Source organism: Gobio gobio (genome assembly GCF_949357685.1).
Source record: "Gobio gobio genome assembly, chromosome: 3".
Lineage (NCBI taxonomy): Eukaryota > Metazoa > Chordata > Actinopteri > Cypriniformes > Gobionidae > Gobio > Gobio gobio.
Genome location: NC_137099.1, coordinates 44,535,395 through 44,544,399, shown reverse-complemented (window position 1 = coordinate 44,544,399; position 9,005 = coordinate 44,535,395).

The window sequence follows — 9,005 nt, the reverse complement described above, 5'->3', positions numbered from 1 at the left end:
ATGTACTATGTTATCACACTTTGTGTTTAGAACAAGTGTTCAATGGATTCAAAAAATGTACTATGATATCACAAGGTGTGTTTAGAACAAGTGTTCAATGGATTCAAATAATGTACTATGATATCACAATGTGTGTTTAGAACAAGTGTTCAATGGATTCAAATAATGTACTATGATATCACAATGTGTGTTCAGAACAAGTGTTCAATGGATTCAAATAATGTACTATGATATCACAATGTGTGTTCAGAACAAGTGTTCAATGGATTCAAATAATGTACTATGATATCACAATGTGTGTTCAGAACAAGTGTTCAATGGATTCAAATAATGTACTATGATATCACAATGTGTGTTTAGAACAAGTGTTCAATGGATTCAAATAATGTACTATGATATCACAATGTGTGTTCAGAACAAGTGTTCAATGGATTCAAATAATGTACTATGATATCACAATGTGTGTTCAGAACAAGTGTTCAATGGATTCAAATAATGTTCTATGATATCACAATGTGTGTTTAGAACAAGTGTTCAATGGATTAAAACAATGTACTATGATATCACAATGTGTGTTTAGAACAAGTGTTCAATGGATTCAAATAATGTACTATGTTATCACACTTTGTGTTTAGAACAAGTGTTCAATGGATTTAAATAATGTACTATGATATCACAATGTGTGTTTAGAACAAGTGTTTAATGGATTTAAATAATGTAATATGATATCACAATGTGTGTTTAGAACAAGTTTTCAATGGATTAAAATAATGTACTATGATATCACAATGTGTGTTTAGAACAAGTGTTCAATGGATTCAAATAATGTACTATGATATCACAATGTGTGTTTAGAACAAGTGTTCAATGGATTCAAATAATGTACTATGTTATCACACTTTGTGTTTAGAACAAGTGTTCAATGGATTTAAATAATGTACTATGATATCACAATGTCTGTGTTTTCAGAACAAGTGTTCAATGGATTCAAATAATGTACTATGATATCACAATGTGTGTTCAGAACAAGTGTTCAATGGATTCAAATAATGTACTATGATATCACAATGTGTGTTCAGAACAAGTGTTCAATGGATTCAAATAATGTACTATGATATCACAATGTGTGTTCAGAACAAGTGTTCAATGGATTCAAATAATGTAGGCTACTATGATATCACAATGTGTGTTCAGAACAAGTGTTCAATGGATTCAAATAATGTACTATGATATCACAATGTGTGTTCAGAACAAGTGTTCAATGGATTCAAATAATGTACTATGATATCACAATGTGTGTTTAAGAACAAGTGTTCAATGGATTAAAACAATGTACTATGATATCACAATGTGTGTTTAGAACAAGTGTTCAATGGATTCAAATAATGTACTATGATATCACAATGTGTGTTTAAGAACAAGTGTTCAATGGATTAAAACAATGTACTATGTTATCACACTTTGTGTTTAGAACAAGTGTTCAATGGATTTAAATAATGTAATATGATATCACAATGTGTGTTTAGAACAAGTGTTCAATGGATTAAAACAATGTACTATGATATCACAATGTGTGTTTAGAACAAGTGTTCAATGGATTCAAATAATGTTCTATGATATCACAATGTGTGTTCAGAACAAGTGTTCAATGGATTCAAATAATGTTCTATGATATCACAATGTGTGTTTAGAACAAGTGTTCAATGGATTAAAACAATGTACTATGATATCACAATGTGTGTTTAGAACAAGTGTTCAATGGATTCAAACAATGTACTATGTTATCACACTTTGTGTTTAGAACAAGTGTTTAATGGATTTAAATAATGTAATATGATATCACAATGTGTGTTTAGAACAAGTTTTCAATGGATTCAAATAATGTACTATGATATCACAATGTTTGTTTAGAACAAGTGTTCAATGCATTAAAATATTGTACTATGATATCACAAAGTGTGTTTAGAACAAGTGTTCAATGGATTTAAATAATGTACTATGAAATCACAATGTGTGTTTAGAACAAGTGTTCAATGGATTCAAATAATGTACTATGATATCACAATGTGTGTTTAGAACAAGTGTTCAATGGATTCAAATAATGTACTATTATATCACAATGTGTGTTTAGAACAAGTGTTCAATGGATTCAAAAAATGTACTATATATCACACTGTCTGTGTTTTCAGAACAAGTGTTCAATGGATTCAAATAATGTACTATGATATCACAAGGTGTGTTTAGAACAAGTGTTCAATGGATTCAAATAATGTACTATGATATCACAATGTGTGTTCAGAACAAGTGTTCAATGGATTCAAATAATGTACTATGATATCACAATGTGTGTTTAGAACAAGTGTTCAATGGATTCAAATAATGTACTATGTTATCACACTTTGTGTTTAGAACAAGTGTTTAATGGATTTAAATAATGTAATATGATATCACAATGTGTGTTTAGAACAAGTTTTCAATGGATTAAAATAATGTACTATGATATCACAAGGTGTGTTTAGAACAAGTGTTCAATGGATTCAAATAATGTACTATGATATCACAATGTGTGTTTAGAACAAGTGTTCAATGGATTCAAATAATGTTCTATGATATCACAATGTGTGTTTAGAACAAGTGTTCAATGGATTCAAATAATGTACTATGTTATCACACTTTGTGTTTAGAACAAGTGTTCAATGGATTCAAATAATGTTCTATGATATCACAATATGTGTTTAGAACAAGTGTTCAATGGATTCAAATAATGTACTATGATATCACAATGTGTGTTTAGAACAAGTGTTCAATGGATTCAAATAATGTACTATGATATCACAATGTGTGTTTAGAACAAGTGTTCAATGGATTCAAATAATGTACTATGATATCACAATGTGTGTTCAGAACAAGTGTTCAATGGATTCAAATAATGTACTATGATATCAAAATGTGTGTTTAAGAACAAGTGTTCAATGGATTAAAACAATGTACTATGATATCACAATGTGTGTTTAGAACAAGTGTTCAATGGATTCAAATAATGTACTATGTTATCACACTTTGTGTTTAGAACAAGTGTTCAATGGATTTAAATAATGTAATATGATATCACAATGTGTGTTCAGAACAAGTGTTCAATGGATTCAAATAATGTTCTATGATATCACAATGTGTGTTTAGAACAAGTGTTCAATGGATTAAAACAATGTACTATGTTATCACACTTTGTGTTTAGAACAAGTGTTTAATGGATTTAAATAATGTAATATGATATCACAATGTGTGTTTAGAACAAGTTTTCAATGGATTAAAATAATGTACTATGATATCACAATGTGTGTTTAGAACAAGTGTTCAATGGATTCAAATAATGTACTATGTTATCACACTTTGTGTTTAGAACAAGTGTTTAATGGATTTAAATAATGTAATATGATATCACAATGTGTGTTCAGAACAAGTGTTCAATGGATTCAAATAATGTACTATGATATCACAATGTGTGTTCAGAACAAGTGTTCAATGGATTCAAATAATGTAATATGATATCACAATGTGTGTTCAGAACAAGTGTTTAATGGATTTATATAATGTAATATGATATCACAATGTGTGTTCAGAACAAGTGTTCAATGGATTCAAATAATGTACTATGATATCACAATGTGTGTTTAGAACAAGTTTTCAATGGATTAAAATAATGTACTATGATATCACAATGTGTGTTTAGAACAAGTGTTCAATGGATTCAAATAATGTACTATGTTATCACACTTTGTGTTTAGAACAAGTGTTTAATGGATTTAAATAATGTAATATGATATCACAATGTGTGTTCAGAACAAGTGTTCAATGGATTCAAATAATGTTCTATGATATCACAATGTGTGTTTAGAACAAGTGTTCAATGGATTCAAATAATGTACTATGATATCACAATGTGTGTTTAGAACAAGTGTTCAATGGATTCAAATAATGTTCTATGATATCACAATGTGTGTTCAGAACAAGTGTTCAATGGATTCAAATAATGTTCTATGATATCACAATGTGTGTTTAGAACAAGTGTTCAATGGATTCAAATAATGTACTATTATATCACACTGTCTGTGTTTTCAGAACAAGTGTTCAATGGATTCAAAAAATGTACTATGATATCACAATGTGTGTTTAGAACAAGTGTTCAATGGATTAAAACAATGTACTATGATATCACAATGTGTGTTTAGAACAAGTGTTCAATGGATTCAAATAATGTACTATGATATCACAATGTGTGTTTAGAACAAGTGTTCAATGGATTCAAATAATGTACTATGTTATCACACTTTGTGTTTAGAACAAGTGTTCAATGGATTTAAATAATGTACTATGATATCACAATGTCTGTGTTTTCAGAACAAGTGTTCAATGGATTCAAAAAATGTACTATGATATCACAATGTGTGTTTAGAACAAGTGTTCAATGGATTCAAATAATGTACTATGATATCACAATGTGTGTTTAGAACAAATGTTCAATGGATTCAAATAATGTACTATGATATCACAATGTGTGTTTAGAACAAGTGTTCAATGGATTCAAATAATGTACTATGATATCACAATGTGTGTTTAGAACAAGTGTTCAATGGATTCAAATAATGTACTATGATATCACAATGTGTGTTTAGAACAAGTGTTCAATGGATTCAAATAATGTACTATGATATCACAATGTGTGTTCAGAACAAGTGTTCAATGGATTCAAATAATGTACTATGATATCAAAATGTGTGTTTAAGAACAAGTGTTCAATGGATTAAAACAATGTACTATGATATCACAATGTGTGTTTAGAACAAGTGTTCAATGGATTCAAATAATGTACTATGTTATCACACTTTGTGTTTAGAACAAGTGTTCAATGGATTTAAATAATGTAATATGATATCACAATGTGTGTTCAGAACAAGTGTTCAATGGATTCAAATAATGTTCTATGATATCACAATGTGTGTTTAGAACAAGTGTTCAATGGATTAAAACAATGTACTATGTTATCACACTTTGTGTTTAGAACAAGTGTTTAATGGATTTAAATAATGTAATATGATATCACAATGTGTGTTTAGAACAAGTTTTCAATGGATTAAAATAATGTACTATGATATCACAATGTGTGTTTAGAACAAGTGTTCAATGGATTCAAATAATGTACTATGTTATCACACTTTGTGTTTAGAACAAGTGTTTAATGGATTTAAATAATGTAATATGATATCACAATGTGTGTTCAGAACAAGTGTTCAATGGATTCAAATAATGTACTATGATATCACAATGTGTGTTCAGAACAAGTGTTCAATGGATTCAAATAATGTAATATGATATCACAATGTGTGTTCAGAACAAGTGTTTAATGGATTTATATAATGTAATATGATATCACAATGTGTGTTCAGAACAAGTGTTCAATGGATTCAAATAATGTACTATGATATCACAATGTGTGTTTAGAACAAGTTTTCAATGGATTAAAATAATGTACTATGATATCACAATGTGTGTTTAGAACAAGTGTTCAATGGATTCAAATAATGTACTATGTTATCACACTTTGTGTTTAGAACAAGTGTTTAATGGATTTAAATAATGTAATATGATATCACAATGTGTGTTCAGAACAAGTGTTCAATGGATTCAAATAATGTTCTATGATATCACAATGTGTGTTTAGAACAAGTGTTCAATGGATTCAAATAATGTACTATGATATCACAATGTGTGTTTAGAACAAGTGTTCAATGGATTCAAATAATGTTCTATGATATCACAATGTGTGTTCAGAACAAGTGTTCAATGGATTCAAATAATGTTCTATGATATCACAATGTGTGTTTAGAACAAGTGTTCAATGGATTCAAATAATGTACTATTATATCACACTGTCTGTGTTTTCAGAACAAGTGTTCAATGGATTCAAAAAATGTACTATGATATCACAATGTGTGTTTAGAACAAGTGTTCAATGGATTAAAACAATGTACTATGATATCACAATGTGTGTTTAGAACAAGTGTTCAATGGATTCAAATAATGTACTATGATATCACAATGTGTGTTTAGAACAAGTGTTCAATGGATTCAAATAATGTACTATGTTATCACACTTTGTGTTTAGAACAAGTGTTCAATGGATTTAAATAATGTACTATGATATCACAATGTCTGTGTTTTCAGAACAAGTGTTCAATGGATTCAAAAAATGTACTATGATATCACAATGTGTGTTTAGAACAAGTGTTCAATGGATTCAAATAATGTACTATGATATCACAATGTGTGTTTAGAACAAATGTTCAATGGATTCAAATAATGTACTATGATATCACAATGTGTGTTTAGAACAAGTGTTCAATGGATTCAAATAATGTACTATGATATCACAATGTGTGTTTAGAACAAGTGTTCAATGGATCAAAATAATGTACTATGATATCACACTGACTGTGTGTTTAGAACAAGTGTTCAATGGATTCAAATAATGTACTATGATATCACAATGTGTGTTCAGAACAAGTGTTCAATGGATTCAAATAATGTTCTATGATATCACAATGTGTGTTTAGAACAAGTGTTCAATGGATTCAAATAATGTACTATGATATCACAATGTGTGTTTAGAACAAGTGTTCAATGGATTCAAATAATGTTCTATGATATCACAATGTGTGTTCAGAACAAGTGTTCAATGGATTCAAATAATGTTCTATGATATCACAATGTGTGTTTAGAACAAGTGTTCAATGGATTCAAATAATGTACTATTATATCACACTGTCTGTGTTTTCAGAACAAGTGTTCAATGGATTCAAAAAATGTACTATGATATCACAATGTGTGTTTAGAACAAGTGTTCAATGGATTAAAACAATGTACTATGATATCACAATGTGTGTTTAGAACAAGTGTTCAATGGATTCAAATAATGTACTATGATATCACAATGTGTGTTTAGAACAAGTGTTCAATGGATTCAAATAATGTACTATTATATCACACTGTCTGTGTGTTTAGAACAATTGTTCAATGGATTCAAATAATGTACTATGTTATCACACTTTGTGTTTAGAACAAGTGTTCAATGGATTCAAAAAATGTACTATGATATCACAAGGTGTGTTTAGAACAAGTGTTCAATGGATTCAAATAATGTACTATGATATCACAATGTGTGTTTAGAACAAGTGTTCAATGGATTCAAATAATGTACTATGATATCACAATGTGTGTTCAGAACAAGTGTTCAATGGATTCAAATAATGTACTATGATATCACAATGTGTGTTCAGAACAAGTGTTCAATGGATTCAAATAATGTACTATGATATCACAATGTGTGTTCAGAACAAGTGTTCAATGGATTCAAATAATGTACTATGATATCACAATGTGTGTTTAGAACAAGTGTTCAATGGATTCAAATAATGTACTATGATATCACAATGTGTGTTCAGAACAAGTGTTCAATGGATTAAAACAATGTACTATGATATCACAATGTGTGTTTAGAACAAGTGTTCAATGGATTAAAACAATGTACTATGTTATCACACTTTGTGTTTAGAACAAGTGTTTAATGGATTTAAATAATGTAATATGATATCACAATGTGTGTTTAGAACAAGTTTTCAATGGATTAAAATAATGTACTATGATATCACAATGTGTGTTTAGAACAAGTGTTCAATGGATTCAAATAATGTACTATGTTATCACACTTTGTGTTTAGAACAAGTGTTCAATGGATTTAAATAATGTACTATGATATCACAATGTCTGTGTTTTCAGAACAAGTGTTCAATGGATTCAAATAATGTACTATGATATCACAATGTGTGTTCAGAACAAGTGTTCAATGGATTCAAATAATGTACTATGATATCACAATGTGTGTTCAGAACAAGTGTTCAATGGATTCAAATAATGAACTATGATATCACAATGTGTGTTCAGAACAAGTGTTCAATGGATTCAAATAATGTACTATGATATCACAATGTGTGTTTAAGAACAAGTGTTCAATGGATTAAAACAATGTACTATGTTATCACACTTTGTGTTTAGAAAAAGTGTTCAATGGATTTAAATAATGTAATATGATATCACAATGTGTGTTCAGAACAAGTGTTCAATGGATTCAAATAATGTTCTATGATATCACAATGTGTGTTTAGAACAAGTGTTCAATGGATTCAAATAATGTTCTATGATATCACAATGTGTGTTCAGAACAAGTGTTCAATGGATTCAAATAATGTTCTATGATATCACAATGTGTGTTTAGAACAAGTGTTCAATGGATTCAAATAATGTACTATTATATCACAATGTGTGTTTAGAACAAGTGTTCAATGGATTCAAATAATGTACTATGTTATCACACTTTGTGTTTAGAACAAGTGTTCAATGGATTTAAATAATGTACTATGATATCACAATGTCTGTGTTTTCAGAACAAGTGTTCAATGGATTCAAAAAATGTAGTATGATATCACAAGGTGTGTTTAGAACAAGTGTTCAATGGATTCAAATAATGTACTATGATATCACAATGTGTGTTCAGAACAAGTGTTCAATGGATTCAAATAATGTACTATGATATCACAATGTGTGTTCAGAACAAGTGTTCAATGGATTCAAATAATGTACTATGATATCACAATGTGTGTTTAGAACAAGTGTTCAATGGATTAAAACAATGTACTATGATATCACAATGTGTGTTTAGAACAAGTGTTCAATGGATTCAAATAATGTACTATGATATCACAATGTGTGTTTAGAACAAGTGTTCAATGGATTAAAACAATGTACTATGATATCACAATGTGTGTTTAGAACAAGTGTTCAATGGATTAAAACAATGTACTATGATATCACAATGTGTGTTTAGAACAAGTGTTCAATGGATTCAAATAATGTACTATGATATCACAATGTGTGTTTAGAACAAGTGTTCA